The following is an 18,354-nucleotide window of genomic DNA, read 5'->3' on the forward strand; positions in this document are numbered from 1 at the left end:
TACCGATATCATTAGTGCCTATGTGCACAATGACAACTGGCTGTTCACCCTACCCCTTTAGAATGTTCTGCAGCCGATCTGAGACGTCCCTGACCCGTGCACCTGGGAGGCAACATACCATTCGGACTGAAACCACTTCCCAACACACTAAAACCTCTTCCCCTCACACTGAAAACTCTTCCCCACACACTGAAACCCCTTATTCTCACACTGAAACCCCTTCCCCACACACTGAATCCTCTTCCCCACACACAGAAACACCTTCCCCACACACTGAAACACCTTCCACACACACTGAAACCCATTCCCCACACACTGAAACCCATCCCCACAGACTGAATCCTCTTCCCCACACACTGAAACCCATCCCCACACACTGAAACATCTTCCCCACAAACTGAAACCTCTTCCCCACACACTGAAACCTCTTCCCCACAAACAGAAACCCTTCGCTACACGCTGAAACCCCTTCCCCACATACTGAAAACCCTTCCACACACACTGAAACCTCTTCCACACACACTGAAACCCCTTGCCCACACGCTGAAACCCCTTCCACACACACTGAAGCCACTTCCCCACATACTGAAACCCTTCCCCACACACTGAAACCCTTCTCCACACACTGAAACCTCTTCCCCACAAACTGAAACCGCTTCCACACACACTGAAAACCCTTCCACACTCACTGAAACCTCTTCCACACACACTGAAACCCCTTCCCCACACGCTGAAATCCCTTCCACACACACTGAAGCTCCTTCCCCACATACTGAAACGCTTCCCCACACACTGAAACCCTTCTCCACACACTGAAACCACTTCCCCACACACTGAAACATCTTTCACTCACACCGAAACCCATCCCCACACACTGAAAACCCTTGCACACACACTTAAACCTATTCCACACACACTGAAACCTCTTCCCCACACACTGAAACCTCTTCCCCACACACTGAAACCCCTTCCCCACACACTAAAACCCCTTCCCCTCATACTGAAACCTCCTCCCCACACACTTAAACCCCTTCCCCACAGACTGAAACCACTTCCCCACACACTGAAACATCTTTCACTCACACCGAAACCCATCCCCACACACTGAAACCCCTTGCACACACACTTAAACCTCTTCCACACACACTGAAACCTCTTCCCCTCACACTGAAAACTCTTCCCCACACACTGAAACCCCATATTCTCACACTGAAACCCCTTCCCCACACACTGAATCCTCTTCCCCACACACAGAAACCTTTTCCCCAGAGGCAGAAACCCCTTCCGCACATACTGAAACCCATCCCCAAACACTGAAACCTCATCCCACACACTGAAACCCCTTCCACACACACTGAAACCCCATCCCCACACACTGAAACCCATCCCCACTCACTAAAACCTCTTCCCACCACACTGAAACCCCTTCCCCGCACACTGAAACCCCTTCCCCACACACTGAAACCCATCCCCACACACTGAAACCTCTTCCCCACACACTGAAACCTCTTCCCCAAACACTGAAACCCATCCCCAGACACTGCAACACATCCCCACACACTGAAACCTCTTCCCCACACACTGAAACCCCTTCCCCACACACTGAAACCCATCCCCACACACTGAAACCCCTTCACCACTCACTGAAACCCCTTCCCCACCACTGAAACCCATCCCCACACACTGAAACCACTTCCCCACACACTGAAACCCATCCGCACACACTGAAACCAATCCCCACACACTGAAACCCCTTCACCACGCACTGAAACCCCTTCCCCACACACTGAAACCTCTTCCCCTCACACTGAAACTACTTCCCCACACACTGAAACCCCTTTCCCACACTCTGAAACCTCTTCCCTAAACACACTGAAACCACTTCCCCACACACTGAAACCCCTTCCCCACACACTGAAACCTCTTCCCCACACAATGAAACACCTTATCCAAACACTTAAACCCCTTCCCCACACACTGAAACATCTTCCCCACACTGAAACCTCTTCCCCACACACTGAAACCCATCCCCACACACAATAACCCTTCCCCACACACTGAACCCTCTTCCCACACACTGAAACCTCTTCGCCACAGGCTGAAACCCTTCCCCACACACTGAAACCTCTTCCCCACACGCTGAAACCTCTTCCCACCACACTGAAACCCCTTCCCCGCACACTGAAACGTCTTTCCCACACACTGTATCCCCTTCACCAGACACTGAAACCCCTTCCCCACACACTGAAACCTCTTCCCCACACACTGAAACCACTTCCCCACAGACTGAAACACCTTCCCCACACTCTGAAACATCTTCCCCACTCCCTGAAACCACTTCCCCACACACTGAAACCCCTTCCCCACACACTGAAACCTCTTTCCCACACACTGAAAGCTCTTCCCCATAGACTGAAACCCTTCCCCAAAAACTGTAATCCCTTCCCCTCACACTGAAACCCCTTCCCCACTCACTGAAACCCCTTCCACACACACTGAAGCACCTTCCCCGCACACTGAAAACCCTTCCCCGCACATTGCAAACCTTCCCCACACGCTGAACCCCCTTCCCCTCACGCTGAAACCCCTTCCATACACACTGAAACCTCTTCCACATGCACTGAAACCCCTTCCGCACACACTGATACCCATCCCCACACACTGAAACCCTTCCCCACACACTGAAACCCCTCCCACGCACTGAAACCTCTTCGCCACAGACTGAAACCACTTCCCCACACACTGAAACCCCTTCCTCACGCTCTGAAACCTCTTCCACACACACTGAAACCTCTTCCCCACGCACTGAAACCACTTCCCCACACACTGAAACATCTTCCCCACACACTAAAACCCCTTCCCCGCACACTGAAACCTCTTCCCCACACACTGAATCCCCTTCACCACACACTGAAACCCCTTCCCCACACACTGAAACCTCTTCCCCACAAAACCGAAACCACTTCCCCACAGTCAGAAACCCCTTCCCCACAATCTGAAACCTCTTCCCAACACACTGAAATCTCTTCCCCACACACTGAAACCACTTCCCCACACTCTGAAACCCCTTCCCCACACACTGAAACATCTTCCCCACACACTGAAACCCCTTCCACACAGACTGAAACCCCTTAACCACACACTGAAACCCATCCCCGCACACAGTAATCTCTTCCCCACACACTGATACCCCTTCCCCACACACTGAAACATCGTCCCCGCAAACTGAAACCTCTTCCCCACACACTGAAACCTCTTCCCCACACACAGAAACCCTTCCCTACACGCTTAAACCCCTTTCCCACACACTGAAAACCCTTCCACACACACTGAAACATCTTCCACACACACTGAAACCCCTTGCACACACGCTTAAACCCCTTCCACACACACTGAAGCCCCTTCCACACATACTGAAAACCTTCCCCACACACTGAAACCCTTCTCCACACACTGAAACCTCTTCCCCACAAACTGAAACCGCTTCCACACACACTGCAAACCCTTCCACACAAACTGAAACCTCTTCCACACACACTGAAACCCCTTCCCCACACGCTGAAATCCCTTCCACACACACTGAAGCTCATTCCCCACATACTGAGACGCTTCCCCACACACTGAAACCCTTCTCCACACACTGAAACCACTTCCCCACACACTGAAACATCTTTCACTCACACCGAAACCCATCCCCACACACTGAAACCTCTTCCCCACACACTGAAATCTCTTCCCCACACACTGAAACCTCTTCCCCACACACTGAAAACCCTTCCCCACACACTGAAACATCTTCCCCACACACTGAAACCCATTCCCCACAGACTGAAACCCCTTAACCACACACTGAACCCCATCCCCGCACACTGTAATCTCTTCCCCACACACTGATACCCCTTCCCCACACACTGAAACATCTTCCCCGCAAACTGAAACCTCTTCCCCACACACTGAAACCTCTTCCCCACACACAGAAACCCTTCCCTACACGCTAAAGCCCCTTCCCCACACACTGAAAACCCTTCCACACACACTGAAACCTGTTCCACACACACTGAAACCCATCCCCACACACTGAAACCTCTTCCCCACACACTGAAACCCCTTCCCCAAACACTGAAACCCATCCGCACACACTGAAACACATCCCCACACACTGAAACCTCTTCCCCACACACTGAAACCCATCCCCACACACTGAAACCCCTTCCCCACACACTGAAACCCCTTCCCCACACACTGAAACCTCTTCCCCACACACTGAAACCACTTCCACACAGACTGAAACCCCTTCCCCAAACTCAGAAACCTCTTTTCCACACACTGAAACCCCTTCCCCACAGACTGAAACAACTTCCCAACACACTAAAACCTCTTCCCCTCACACTGAAAACTCTTTTCCACACACTGAAACCCCTTTTCCCACACTGAAACCCCTTCCCCACACACTGAATCCTCTTCCCCACACACAGAAACCTCTTCCCACCACACTGAAACCCCTTCCCCGCACACTGAAACCCCTTCCCCACACACTGAAACCCATCCCCACACAATGAAACCTCTTCCCCACACACTGAAACCCCTTCCCAAACACTGAAACCCATCCCCAGACACTGAAACACATCCCCACACGCTGAAACCCCTTCCCCACACACTGAAACCTCTTCCCCACAGAATGAAACCCCTTATCCAAACACTGAAACCCATCCCTACACACTGAAACACATCCCCACACACTGAAACATCTTCCCCACAAACTGAAACCTCTTCCCCACAGACTGAAACCCCTTCCCCACACACTGAAACCCATCCCCACACACTGAAACCTCTTCCCCACACACTGAAACCCCTTCCCCAAACACTGAAACCCATCCCCACACACTGAAACACATCCCCACACACTGAAACCCCTTCCCGAAAGACTGAAACCACTTCCCAACACACTAAAACCTCTTCCCCTCACACTGAAAACTCTTCCCCACACACTGAAACCCCTTATCCACACACTGAAACCCCTTCCCCACACACTGAATCCTCTTCCCCACACACAGAAACCTCTTCCCACCACACTGAAACCCCTTCCCCGCACACTGAAACCCCTTCCCCACACACTGAAACCCATCCCCACACACTGAAACCTCTTCCCCACACACTGAAACCCCTTCCCCAAACACTGAAACCCATCCCCAGACACTGAAACACATCCCCACACACTGAAACCCCTTCCCCACACACTGAAACCTCTTCCCCACAGAATGAAACCCCTTATCCAAACACTGAAACCCATCCCTACACACTGAAACACATCCCCACACACTGAAACATCTTCCCAACAAACTGAAACCTCTTCCCCACAGACTGAAACCCCTTCCCCACACACTGAAACCCATCCCCACACACTGAAACCTCTTCCCCACACACTGAAACCCCTTCCCCAAACACTGAAACCCATCCGCACACACTGAAACACATCCCCACACACTGAAACCTCTTACCCACACACTGAAACCCATCCCCACACACTGAAACACCTTCCCCACACACTGAAACCCCTTCCCCACACACTGAAACCTCTTCCCCACACACTGAAACCACTTCCACACAGACTGAAACCCCTTCCCCACACTCAGAAACCTCTTTTCCACACACTGAAACCCCTTCCCCACAGACTGAAACAACTTCCCAACACACTAAAACCTCTTCCCCTCACACTGAAAACTCTTTTCCACACACTGAAACCCCTTTTCCCACACTGAAACCCCTTCCCCACACACTGAATCCTCTTCCCCACACACAGAAACCTCTTCCCACCACACTGAAACCCCTTCCCCGCACACTGAAACCCCTTCCCCACACACTGAAACCCATCCCCACACAATGAAACCTCTTCCCCACACACTGAAACCCCTTCCCAAACACTGAAACCCATCCCCAGACACTGAAAGACATCCCCACACGCTGAAACCCCTTCCCCACAGAATGAAACCCCTTATCCAAACACTGAAACCCATCCCTACACACTGAAACACATCCCCACACACTGAAACATCTTCCCCACAAACTGAAACCTCTTCCCCACAGACTGAAACCCCTTCCCCACACACTGAAACCCATCCCCACACACTGAAACCTCTTCCCCACACACTGAAACCCCTTCCCCAAACACTGAAACCCATCCCCACACACTGAAACACATCCCCACACACTGAAACCTCTTCCCCACACACTGAAACCCCTTCCCCACACACTGAAACCCATCCCCACACACTGAAACCCTTCCCCACACACTGAAACCCCTTCCCACGCACTGAAAACTCTTCTCCACAGACTGAAACCACTTCCCCACACACTGAAACCCCTTCCTCACGCTCTGAAACCTCTTCCACACACACTGAAACCTCTTCCCCACGCACTGAAACCTCTTCCCCACACACTGAAACATCTATCCCACACACTGAAACCCCTTCTCCGCACACTGAAACCTCTTCCCCACACACTGAATCCCCTTCACCCCACACTGAAACTCCTTCCCCACACACTGAAACCTCTTCCCCACAAAACCGAAACCACTTCCCCACAGTCAGAAACCCCTTCCCCACAATCTGAAACCTCTTCCCAACACACTGAAATCTCTTCCCCACACACTGAAACTACTTCCCCACACACTGAAACCCCTTCCTCACACACTGAAACATCTTCCCCACACACTGAAACCCCTTCCCCACAGACTGAAACCCCTTAACCGCACACTATAACCCATCCCCACACACTGTAATATCTTCCCCACACACTGATACCCCTTCCCCACACACTGAAACATCTTCCCCGCAAACTGAAACCTCTTCCCCACACACTGAAACCTCTTCCCCACACACTGAAACCTCTTCCCCACACACAGAAACCCTTCCCTACACGCTGAAACCCCTTCCCCACACACTGAAAACCCTTCCACACACACTGAAACCTTTTCCACACACACTGAAACCCCTTGTCCACACGCTGAAACCCCTTCCACACACACTGAAGCCCCTTCCCCACATACTGAAACCCTTCCCCACACACTGAAACCTCTTCCCCACAAACTTAAACCGCTTCCACACACACTGAAAACCCTTCCACACACACTGAAACCTCTTCCACACACACTGAAACCCATCCCCACACACTGAAACCTCTTCCCCACACACTGAAACCCCTTCCCCAAACACTGAAACCCATCCCCACACACTGAAACACATCCCCACACACTGAAACCTCTTCCCCACACACTGAAACCCCTTCCCCACACACTGAAACCCATCCCCACACACTGAAACCTCTTCCCCACACACTGAAACCCCTTCCCCAAACACTGAAACCCATCCCCACACACTGAAACACATCCCCACACACTGAAACCTCTTCCCCACACACTGAAACCCCTTCCCCACACACTGAAACCCATCCCCACACACTGAAACCCTTCCCCACACACTGAAACCCCTTCCCACGCACTGAAAACTCTTCTCCACAGACTGAAACCACTTCCCCACACACTGAAACCCCTTCCTCACGCTCTGAAACCTCTTCCACACACACTGAAACCTCTTCCCCACGCACTGAAACCTCTTCCCCACACACTGAAACATCTATCCCACACACTGAAACCCCTTCTCCGCACACTGAAACCTCTTCCCCACACACTGAATCCCCTTCACCCCACACTGAAACTCCTTCCCCACACACTGAAACCTCTTCCCCACAAAACCGAAACCACTTCCCCACAGTCAGAAACCCCTTCCCCACAATCTGAAACCTCTTCCCAACACACTGAAATCTCTTCCCCACACACTGAAACTACTTCCCCACACACTGAAACCCCTTCCTCACACACTGAAACATCTTCCCCACACACTGAAACCCCTTCCCCACAGACTGAAACCCCTTAACCGCACACTATAACCCATCCCCACACACTGTAATATCTTCCCCACACACTGATACCCCTTCCCCACACACTGAAACATCTTCCCCGCAAACTGAAACCTCTTCCCCACACACTGAAACCTCTTCCCCACACACTGAAACCTCTTCCCCACACACAGAAACCCTTCCCTACACGCTGAAACCCCTTCCCCACACACTGAAAACCCTTCCACACACACTGAAACCTTTTCCACACACACTGAAACCCCTTGTCCACACGCTGAAACCCCTTCCACACACACTGAAGCCCCTTCCCCACATACTGAAACCCTTCCCCACACACTGAAACCTCTTCCCCACAAACTTAAACCGCTTCCACACACACTGAAAACCCTTCCACACACACTGAAACCTCTTCCACACACACTGAAACCCATCCCCACACACTGAAACCTCTTCCCCACACACTGAAACCCCTTCCCCAAACACTGAAACCCATCCCCACACACTGAAACACATCCCCACACACTGAAACCTCTTCCCCACACACTGAAACCCCTTCCCCACACACTGAAACCCATCCCCACACACTGAAACCCTTCCCCACACACTGAAACCCCTTCCCACGCACTGAAAACTCTTCTCCACAGACTGAAACCACTTCCCCACACACTGAAACCCCTTCCTCACGCTCTGAAACCTCTTCCACACACACTGAAACCTCTTCCCCACGCACTGAAACCTCTTCCCCACACACTGAAACATCTATCCCACACACTGAAACCCCTTCCCCGCACACTGAAACCTCTTCCCCACACACTGAATCCCCTTCACCACACACTGAAACTCCTTCCCCACACACTGAAACCTCTTCCCAACAAAACCGAAACCACTTCCCCACAGTCAGAAACCCCTTCCCCACAATCTGAAACATCTTCCCAACACACTGAAATCTCTTCCCCACACACTGAAACTACTTCCCCACACACTGAAACCCCTTCCCCACACACTGAAACATCTTCCCCACAAACTGAAACCCCTTCCCCACAGACTGAAACCCCTTTAGCACACACTGAAACCCATCCCCACACACTGTAATATCTTCCCCACACACTGATACCCCTTCCCCACACACTGAAACATCTTCCCCGCAAACTGAAACCTCTTCCCCACACACTGAAACCTCTTCCCCACACACTGAAACCTCTTCCCCACACACAGAAACCCTTCCCTACACGCTGAAACCCCTTCCCCACACACTGAAAACCCTTCCACACACACTGAAACCTTTTCCACACACACTGAAACCCCTTGTCCACACGCTGAAACCCCTTCCACACACACTGAAGCCCCTTCCCCACATACTGAAACCCTTCCCCACACACTGAAACCTCTTCCCCACAAACTTAAACCGCTTCCACACACACTGAAAACCCTTCCACACACACTGAAACCTCTTCCACACACACTGAAACCCCTTCCCCACACGCTGAAATCCCTTCCACACACACTGAAGCTCATTCCCCACACACTGAAACCCTTCTCCACACACTGAAACCACTTCCCCACACACTGAAACATCTTTCACTCACACCGAAACCCATCCCCACACACTGAAACCTCTTCCCCACAAACTGAAACCTCTTCCCCACACGCTGAAACCCCTTCCGCACACACTGAAACCCCTTCCACACACACTGAAACCCCTTGCACACACACTTAAACCTCTTCCACAAACACTGAAACCTCTTCCCCACACACTGAAACTTTCCCCACACACTGAAACCCATCTCCACACACTGAAACATCTTCCCCACACTCTGAAACCCCTTCCCCACACACTGAAACCCCTTCCCCTCACACTGAAACCTCTTCCCCACACACTGAAACCCCTTCCCCACAGACTGAAACCACTTCCCAACACACTAAATCCTCTTCCCCTCACACTGAAAACTCTTCGCCACACACTGAAACCCCTTATCCACACACTGAAACCCCTTCCCCACACACTGAATCCTCTTCCCCACACACAGAAACCTCTTCCCACCACACTGAAACCCCTTCCCCGCACACTGAAACCCCTTCCCCACACACTGAAACCCATCCCCACACACTGAAACACTTCCCCACACACTGAAACCCCTTCCCCACACACTGAAACCTCTTTCCCACACACTGAAAGCTCTTCCCCACAGACTGAAACCCTTCCCCACAAACTGTAATCCCTTCCCCGCACACTGAAACCCCTTCCCCACTCACTGAAACCTCTTCCCCACACACTGAAACCCCTTCCCCACAGACTGAAACCACTTCCCAACACACTAAAACCTCTTCCCCTCACACTGAAAACTCTTCCCCACACACTGAAACCCCTTATCCTCACACTGAAACCCCTTCCCCACACACTGAATCCTCTTCCCCACACACAGAAACCTCTTCCCACCACACTGAAACCCCTTCCCCGCACACTGAAACCCCTTCCCCACACACTGAAACCCATCCCCACAAACTGAAACCTCTTCCCCACACACTGAAACCCCTTCCCCAAACACTGAAACCCATCCCCAGACACTGAAACACATCCCCACACACTGAAACCCCTTCCCCACACACTGAAACCTCTTTCCCACACACTGAAAGCTCTTCCCCACAGACTGAAACCCTTCCCCACAAACTGTAATCCCTTCCCCGCACAATGAAACCCCTTCCCCACTCACTGAAACCCCTTCCACACAAACTGAAACACCTTCCTCGCTCACTGAAAACCCTTCCCCGCACACTGAAACCTCTTCCCCACACGCTGAAACCCCTTCCCCACACGCTGAAACCCATCCCCACACACTGAAACCTCTTCCCCACACACTGAAACCACTTCCACACAGACTGAAACCCCTTCCCCACACTCAGAAACCTCTTTTCCACACACTGAAACCCCTTCCCCACAGACTGAAACAACTTCCCAACACACTGAAACCCTTCTCCACTCACTGAAACCTCTTCCCCACACACTGAAACATCTTTCACTCACACTGAAACCCATCCCCACACACTGAAACCTCTTCCCCAAACACTGAAACTTCTTCCCCCACACACTGAAACCCCTTCCGCACACACTGAAACCCCTTGCACACACACTTATCCCTCTTCCACACACACTGAAACCTCTTCCCCACCAACTGAATCCCTTCCCAACACACTGAAACCCATCCCCACACACTGAAACCTCATCCCCAAACACTGAAACCCCTTCCCCACACACTGAACCACATCCCCACACACGGAAACCCATTCCCACACACTAAAACCTCTTCCACACACACTGAAACACCTTCCCCACACAATGCAACCCTTCCCTACACGCTGAAACTCCTTCCCCGCACACTGAAACCTCTTCCCCACACGCTGAAACCCCTTCCCCACACGCTGAAACCCCTTCCACACACACTGAAACCCATTCCCCACACACTGAAACCCATCCCCACAGACTGAAACATCTTCCCCACACACTGAAACCCATCCCCACAAACTGAAACCTCTTCCCCACACACAGAAACCCTTCCCTACACGCTGAAACTCCTTCCCCACACGCTGAAACCTATTCCACATACACTGAAAACCCTTCCACACACACTGAAACCTCTTCCACACACACTGAAACCCCTTCCCCACACACTGAAACCCCTTCCACACACTCTGAAGCCCCTTCCCCACATACTGAAACTCTTCCCCACACACTGAAACCCTTCTCCACTCACTGAAACCTCTTCCCCACACACTGAAACATCTTTCACTCACACTGAAACCCATCCTCACACACTGAAACCTCTTCCCCAAACACTGAAACTTCTTCCCCCACACACTGAAACCCCTTCCGCACACACTGAAACCCCTTGCACACACACTTATCCCTCTTCCACACACACTGAAACCTCTTCCCCACCAACTGAATCCCTTCCCCACACACTGAAACCCATCCCCACACACTGAAACCTCATCCCCAAACACTGAAACCCCTTCCCCACACACTGAACCACATCCCCACACACGGAAACCCATTCCCACACACTAAAACCTCTTCCACACACACTGAAACACCTTCCCCACACAATGCAACCCATCCCCACACACTGAAACCCCTTCCCCACACACTGAAACCCATCCCCACACACTGAAACCCTTCCCCACACACTGAAACCCCTTCCCACGCACTGAAACCTCTTCGCCACAGACTGAAACCACTTCCCCACACACTGAAACCCCTTCCTCACGCTCTGAAACCTCTTCCACACACACGGAAACCTCTTCCCCACGCACTGAAACCTCTTCCCCAGACACTGAAACATCTTCCCCACACACTGAAAACCGTTCCCCGCACACTGAAACCTCTTCCCCACACACTGAATCCCTTTCACCACACACTGAAACCCCTTACCCACACATTGAAACCTCTTCCCCACAAAACCGAAACCACTTCCCCACAGTCAGAAACCCCTTCCCCACAATCTGAAACCTCTTCCCAACACACTGAAATCTCTTCCCCACACACTGAAACCACTTCCCCACACACTGAAACCCTTTCCCCACACACTGAAACATCTTCCCCACACACTGAAACCCCTTCCCCACAGACTGAAACCACTTCCCAACACACTAAAACATCTTCCCCTCACACTGAAAACTCTTCCCCACACACTGAAACCCCTTATCCACACACTGAAACCCCTTCCCCACACACTGAATCCTCTTCCCCACACACAGATACCTTTTCCCCAGAGGCAGAAACCCCTTCCCCACACACTGAAACCCATCCCCACACACTGAAACCTCATCCCCACACACTGAAACCCCTTCCCCACACACTGAAACCCCATCCCCACACACTGTAATCTCTTCCCCACACAGTGATACCCCTTCCCCACACACTGAAACATCTTCCCCGCAAACTGAAACCTCTTCCTCACACACTGAAACCTCTTTCCCACACACAGAAACACTTCCCTACAAGCTGAAACCCCTTCCCCACACACTGAAAACCCTTCCACACACACTGAAACCTCGTCCACACACACTGAAACCCCTTGCCCACACGCTGAAACCCCTTCCACACACACTGAAGCCCCTTCCCCACATACTGAAACCCTTCCCCACACACTGAAACCCTTCTCCACACACTGAAACCTCTTCCCCACAAACTGAAACCGCTTCCACACACACTGAAAACCCTTCCACACACGCTGAAATCCCTTCCACACACATTGAAGCTCATTCCCCACAGACTGAAACGCTTCCCCACACACTGAAACCCTTCTCCACACACTGAAACCACATCCCCACACACTGAAACATCTTCACTGACACCGAAACCCATCCCCACACACTGAAACCTCTTCCCCACAAACTGAAACCTCTTCCCCACACACTGAAACCCATTCCGCACACACTGAAACCCCTTCCACACACACTGAAACCCCTTGCACACACACTTAAACCTCTTCCACACACACTGAAACCTCTTCCCCACACTCTGAAACCTTTCCCCACACACTAAAACCCATCTCCACACACTGAAACATCTTCCCCACACACTGAAACCCCTTCCCCACACACTGAAACCCCTTCCCCTCACACTGAAACCTCTTCCCCACACACTGAAACACCTTCCCCACAGACTGAAACCACTTCCCAACACACTAAAACATCTTCCCCTCACACTGAAAACTCTTCCCCACACACTGAAACCCCTTATACACACACTGAAACCCCTTCCCCACACACTGAATCATCTTCCCCACACACAGAAACCTTTTCCCCAGAGGCAGAAACCCCTTCCCCACACACTGAAACCCATCCCCACACACTGAAACCTCATCCCCACACACTGAAACCCCTTCCACACACACTGAAACCCCATCCCCACACACTGAAACCCATCCCCACACACCAAAACCTCTTCCCCACACACTGAAACCCCTTCCCCACACACTGAAGCCCATCCCCACACACTGAAACCCCTTCCCCACACACTGAAACCCATCCCCACACACTGAAACCCATCCCCACACACTGAAACCTCTTCCCACGCACTGAAATCTCTTCGCCACAGACTGAACCACTTCCCCACAAAATGAAACCCTTCCCCACACACTGAAACCTATTCCCCACACACTGCAACCTCTTCCACACACACTGAAACCCCTTCCCCACACACTGAAACCTCATCCCCACACACTGATACCCCGTCCCCACACACTGAAACCCCTTCCCCACACACTAAAACCTCTTCCCCACACACTGAAACCCCTTCCCCACACACTGAAACCTCTTCCCCACACAATGAAACCACTTATCCAAACACTGAAACCCCTTCCCCACACACTGAAACCTCTTCCCCACAAACTGAAACCTCTACCCCACAGACTGAAACCCCTTCCCCACACACTGAAACCCATACCCACACACTGATACCTCTTCCCCACACACTGAAACCCCTTCCCCAAACACTGAAACCCATCCCCACACACTGAAACACATCCCCACACACTGAAACCTCTTCCCCACACACTGAAACCCCTTCCCCACACACTGAAACCCATCCCCACACACTGAAACCCTTCCCCACACACTGAAACCCCTTCCCACGCACTGAAACCTCTTCGCCACAGACTGAAACCACTTCCCCACACACTGAAACCCCTTCCTCACGCTCTGAAACCTCTTCCACACACACTGAAACCTCTTCCCCACGCACTGAAACCTCTTCCCCACACACTGAAACCTCTTCCCCACACACTGAAACATCTTCCCGACACACTGAAACCCCTTCCCCGCACACTGAAACCTCTTCCCCACAAAACCGAAATCACTTCCCCACAGTCAGAAAACCCTTCCCCACAATCTGAAATCTCTTCCCAACACACTGAAATCTCTTCCCCACACACTGAAACCACTTCCCCACACACTGAAACCCCTTCCCCACACACTGAAACATCTTCCCCACACACTGAAACCCCTTCCCCACAGACTGAAACCCCTGAACCACACACTGAAACCCCTTCCCCACACACTGAAACATCTTCCCCACACACTGAAACCCCTTCCCCACAGACTGAAACCCCTGAACCACACACTGAAACCCATCCCCGCACACTGTAATCTCTTCCCCACACACTGATACCCCTTCCCCACACACTGAAACCCCTTCCACACACACTGAAACCCCTTGCACACACACTTAAACATCTTCCACACACACTGAACCCTCTTCCCCACACACTGAAACCTTTCCCCACACACTGAAAGCCATCCCCACACACTGAAACCCATCCCCACACTCTGAAACACCTTCCCCACACACTGAAACCCTTCCCCACACAATGAAACACATCCCCACACATTAAACCCTTCCAAACACACTGAAACCTCTTCCCCACACACTGAAACCTTTCCCCACACACTGAAAGCCATCCCCATCCACTGAAACCCATCCCCACACTCTGAAACCCTTCTCCACACACTGAAACCACTTCCCCACACATTGAAACATCTTTCACTCACACCGAAACCCATCCCCACACACTGAAACCTCTTCCCCACAAATGAAACCTCTTCCCCACACACTGAAACCCCTTCCGCACACACTGAAACCCCTTCCACACACACTGAAACCCCTTGCACACACACTTAAACCTCTTCCACACACACTGAAACCTCTTCCCCACACACTGAAACCTTTCCCCACACAGTGAAAGCCATCGCCATACACTGAAACCCATCCCCACACTCTGAAACACCTTCCCCACACACTGAAACCCTTCCCCACAAAATGAAACACATCCCCACACATTAAACCCTTCCAAACACACTGAAACCCCTTCCCCACACACTGAAACCCCTTCCCCACACACTGAAACGCCTTCCGCACTCACTGAAACCCCTTCCGCACTCACTGAATCACCTTCCCCACAGAATGAAAGCCCTTCCCCACACACTGAAACCCCTTGCACACACACTTAAACCTCTTCCACACACACTGAAACCTCTTCCCCACACACTGAAACCTTTCCCCACACAGTGAAAGCCATCGCCATACACTGAAACCCATCCCCACACTCTGAAACACCTTCCCCACACACTGAAACCCTTCCCCACACAATGAAACACATCCCCACACATTAAACCCTTCCAAACACACTGAAACCCCTTCCCCACACACTGAAACCCCTTCCCCACACACTGAAACGCCTTCCGCACTCACTGAAACCCCTTCCGCACACACTGAATCACCTTCCCCACAGACTGAAAGCCCTTCCCCACACACTGAAACCACATCCGCACATACTGAAACACCTTCACCACACACTGAAACCCCTTCCCCACACACTGAAACCCCTTCTGCACACAGTGAAACCCTTCCCCCCACACTGAAACCACTTCCCCACACACTGAAACCCCTTCCTTTCACACTGAAACTCATCCCCACACACTGAAACCCCTTCCCCACATACTTAAACCCCTTCCCCGCACACTGAAACCCCTTCCCCCCATTCTCAAACCCTTCCCCACACTATGAAACCCGTTCCCCACACACTGAAAGCCCTTCCCCACGCACTGAAACCATTACCCACACTCTGAAACCCCTTCCCCACACACTGAAACACCTTCCCCACAAACTGAAAGCCCTTCCCCACACACTGAAACACTTTCCCCAAACACTGATACCCCTTCCCCTCACACTGAAACCTCTTCCCCACACTGAAACCCCTTCAGCACACACAGAAACACGTTCCCCACACACTGAAACCCCTTCCGCACACAGTGAAACCCATCCCCACACACTGAAACCCCTCCCCCACACACTGAAACCCCTTCCCCACACACTGAATTCCCTACCCCACACACGGAAACACATCCCCACACACTGAAACACATTCCCCACACACTGAAACCCCTTCCGCATACACAGAAACCCATGCCCACACACTGAAACCCATCCCCACACACTGAAACCCATCCCCACTAACTCAAACAGCTTCCCCACACACTGAAACCCTTCCCCACACACTGAAACACATCCCCACACACTGAAACACCATCCCCACACACAGTAACAGATTCCCAACAAACTGAAACCCCTTACCCACACACTGAAACACCTTCCCCACACACTGAAACACCTACCCCACAAACTTAAATACATTCCCCACACACTGAAACACCTTCCCCACACACTGAAACCTCTTCCCCACAAACTGAAACTACTTCCCAAGACACTGGATAATTGGACTGCATTCTGGGGAAGATGGGACCTGTTCAAACAGGACGGGCTGCATCTGAACCAGAGGGGCACCAATATCCTGGGAGGGAGGTTTGCTAGTACTTTTCGGGAGGGTTTAAACTAGTTTGGGAGGGGGATGGGAACCGGACTTGTAATCCAGGGACCAGTGGGTCCACTCAGAAAGACAAAGAGTGTAGTGAGGTATTGGGGAAGGTAGCACTGTCGCAGAGGACAGATGGGCACCGAGAAGGGTTAAAGTGCGTATACTTCAACGCAAGAAGCATCAGGAATAAGGTGAGTGAATTGAAGGCGTGGATGGGCACTTGGGACTACGATGTTGTGGCCATCACTGAAACGTGGATAGGTGAGGGGGAGGAATGGTTTTTGGAGGTACCTGGTTATAGATGTTTTCATAAGATTAGGAATGGTGGTAAAAGAGGTGGGGGGGTGGCATTGTTAGTTAGAAATAGTGTAACAACTGCTGAAATAATTTTCGAGGAGGATCTGCCGACTGAGGCACTGTGGGTTGAGGTCAGGAACAGGAAAGGAGCAGTCACCTTGATGGGAGTTTTCTATAGGCCCCCCAATAGCAGCAGGGAGGTGGAAGAGCAGATTGGGAAACAGATTTTGGAAAGGAGCAGAAGTCACAGGGTAGTAATTATGGGGGATTTCAACTTCCCAAATATTGATTGGCAACTCTTTAGATCGAATAGTTTGGATGGGGTAGTGTTTGTGCAGTATGTCCAGGAAGCTTTTCTGACTCAGTATGTAGACTGCCCGACCAGAGGGGAGGCAATATTGGATTTGGTACTAGGTAATGAACCAGGGCAAGTGATAGAGCTGTTGGTGGGCGAGCACTTTGGAGATAGTGATCACAATTCTGTAGCATTCACTGTGGTAATGGAGAGGGATAGGTATGTGCAACAGGGCAAGGTTTACAATTGGGGGAAGGGTAGATATGATGCTGTCAGGCAGGAACTGAGGAGCATAAGTTGGGAGCTTATGCTGGCAGGGAAGGGCACGGTCGAAATGTGGAACTTTTTCAAGGAGCAGATAGTAGGGGCCATTGATAAGCATGTCCCTGTCAGACAGGGAAGGGATGGTCATGTGAGGGAACCGTGGTTGACAAGAGAGGTTGAGAGTCTTGTTAGGAAGAAGAAGGATGCGTATAT

Source organism: Heterodontus francisci, unplaced genomic scaffold (genome assembly GCF_036365525.1).
Source record: "Heterodontus francisci isolate sHetFra1 unplaced genomic scaffold, sHetFra1.hap1 HAP1_SCAFFOLD_64, whole genome shotgun sequence".
In the NCBI taxonomy this organism is placed as follows: Eukaryota; Metazoa; Chordata; class Chondrichthyes; order Heterodontiformes; family Heterodontidae; genus Heterodontus; species Heterodontus francisci.